Source organism: Chrysochloris asiatica, unplaced genomic scaffold (assembly GCF_000296735.1).
Source record: "Chrysochloris asiatica unplaced genomic scaffold, ChrAsi1.0 scaffold00027, whole genome shotgun sequence".
Classification (NCBI taxonomy): domain Eukaryota; kingdom Metazoa; phylum Chordata; class Mammalia; order Afrosoricida; family Chrysochloridae; genus Chrysochloris; species Chrysochloris asiatica.
The window spans coordinates 22734424-22737143 of record NW_006408545.1 but is presented as its reverse complement, the minus strand read 5'-3'; the positions used below and the strand labels follow the sequence as shown (position 1 = coordinate 22737143).

Sequence of the window (2720 nt, the reverse complement as noted above, 5' to 3'; positions counted from 1 at the left end):
GGGTAGGTACTGACTCGATGGCACCTAACAACAACAACATATTAATATAATCAAGTTTATTTGTAATTATAGATATTTGCATGCATTTAACTACATTATTCTGACAAAAACTATATACATTTACACAAATACACAACCAGAATATGTAAAGTCTCTGTGGTGTGAATGATGAGGGCTTGAAGAACGCATTCCCCAAGTGCTTTCTTTTCATCTTCCTGATTCTAAATTTTGCCCATTTCTCTCCATCATTACTACCACTCTTTTAGTTAGGACTATCTGTTGGTCTGGCCCACCTTCAGTATGTTTTGCACACTTCCCCTAGAATGTTCTACATAAAATGCTAAAGTGTTTGAGCTACTTGGGTTGTTGAGGAGGTAAGAGCAGTAGACCTACTCAGCCTTCATCTTGTCTTGCCCTGGCGTATATGAGGCAGTCATGCAGAGTCCTTAGCATTCTCTGATGAGCTCTGAAAACCTCTGCCTTAAAAGAGCCAGTGTGGCTTTCAACATCCTCCAGGGGGCGATCACTACCTTTCCTTTTTCCGCTTCGTTGTGGTTATGACTTGAGCTGCTAATCTCATGGTGAGCAGTTAGAAACTACCAGCTGTTCCGTGGGAGAAAGATGAGGCTGTCTGCTCCCATAAAGATTTACAGCCTCGGAAACCCTGTACAACCAGAGTCATTATGAGTTGGAACCGGCTCCATGGTACTTAACAACAACAACATAAGTCTTTGTAGGATAAGCATTGGACTGCTAACCACAAGATTGGTGGTTCAAACACATCAGCTACTCCTTGGAAACCCTATACAAGGTTTCTATGTGTCACAACCAATTAGACGACACTTAACAACAACAACAACCATTTATCCCTAAGTGTTGTCCTCCAACCACACTGAACTACTTTTATTCCTCAAAAGACCATGACTTCTTTCATCTCTGGGACTATACCCAACCTATATCTACTGCCTGGGACACTATCTCCCACCATACTGTTTCCCTGATGAATTCTTTGGTAGGTGTCAATTTAGCGGTCTCTTCCTCTCAGAAGACCTCCCTTTAGCTGCTGTTGAGTCAATTTTGACTGATGGTATCCCATGGGTGTCCAAGTGGAATTGTACTGTATGGAGTTTTTAATGATTGCTTTTTCAGAGTTCAAGAGGCTTTTCTTCTGAGGTGCATCTAAGTACACACTATCTAGGGATTCCAAGTATGAAATGCCATCAAAACTTTCATAGTGTTTTTTTTGTTTTGTTTTGTTTTCTTTCTTTTTTTTTTTTTTTTTTAATTGAAGGTTCCTTACTGGCCCTATCTCCAAACAAGTGGCTGGACCAGGGGAAAAGGAAAAGGGAACCAGCTGGTGCAGGGAAGGGTCTTCTCCACAACATTCCATTTATATACAGAACTAAACAGACAAGCAGTCACTATGCAGTTAGAAGTTGGCAGCCTGGAATTGGAGGGGGGCAGTGGGGAGTGGGGGTGTTGTTAAAAAAAATACAGGCCCCTCCCAAACTGAGGTGCCTGGGGGGGGGACTTGGTCTGTTTTCAACCCAAAAGGAATCAGAAGATCAAAAGCAGTTTGGGAAGGCCAGAACCGTCAGGGGTGGAGGGAGGACGAGGAAGGTCCAGGGGGTGGGGGCTGTTTAGCAACTGGGATGAAGGGATTGCCCTCCCCCTGCTGGGATCCCCCCAGCCTCTCTGGTCTGGCAGGAAGGGGGCAGCCTGCAGCCCCCGACAGGCAGGTCTGGGGCTGCCAGATGCTCCGGGCAGGGGGCTGGAGGGGGCTCACAAGGGCTTGCCCTCCAGGGAGATAACAGCGCTGCCCCCCAGTTTCTCAGCTAGGGTACAGCGGTCCTTGACCTCCTCGTAGCAGTTTGCTTGTAATTCATGCTTGATCCCTGTCAGCTTCTTTTTGATGGCATCCTTGGAGCTAGCATAGATCATTTTGCTCTTAAGGGGTGCAGACTCGGGGGCCCAGAAGATAAAAACCAGATCCTCCTTCTTGCTCTCCTTGGTCTCATAAGTTGCATCATAGAGGGCATAGCAGCAGTCCTTGTCTGGCAGCATCTTGACAAAGGTGGCACAGGGATCATCGACAGTCTGCCCACGTCACCCACCAGGATCTCCTTGCCCTCCTCTAGGATGATGTTCTTCTTGTCTTCGCTCAAGCAGAAGAACACTGCCTTCTTGCGCTTCTTCACCTCCTCTGGCATTGATGATTTGTGCACCTTCATGTCATTGAACACCTTGATGACACCATCAGAGATAGCCACACCAGAGGCCATGTTTCCAGAAGCCTCATAGTGTTTTAATTCCAGTTTTCCACAAACTCTTTGAAGTCATTATTTAGTGATTTAAAATATTTTTTTTCATGAAATAAATTTCACAGACTAGAATAGCATAAGATGGAAATACCAGAGTAAATCATAAGTAGAAAGGGTAAGTCTCATCTTATAAAACTTTTACTTCAGTTATGCACCAGCTCTTTGTCCCTCTCTTCCCATGAATCTAGAGTCCTCAGCTGCTCCACCTCTCCATGTCCCCATCTCTGCCTCCATCTTTGGTGTCGCTGCTTCTTTGGAAAAGGTCTCGCATTGTACTTGTGGCTCCTCTCCCTTGATGGTCCTAGGGTCCTTTGTTTCAGGACTGTAAGATAAACTACTCCCCTGTTTTTGTTACAAAACGTCTACCTTTATAATTGTGACAGTCGCAATTAGTCATGA

At 45.2% G+C, this 2720-nt stretch overlaps 1 pseudogene; it reads right to left on the bottom strand.

Annotated features, from left to right (window-relative positions):
* Positions 1-1782: 1782 nt before the first annotated feature.
* Positions 1783-2282, bottom strand: LOC102814777 (annotated as a pseudogene).
* Positions 2283-2720: the final 438 nt, after the last annotated feature.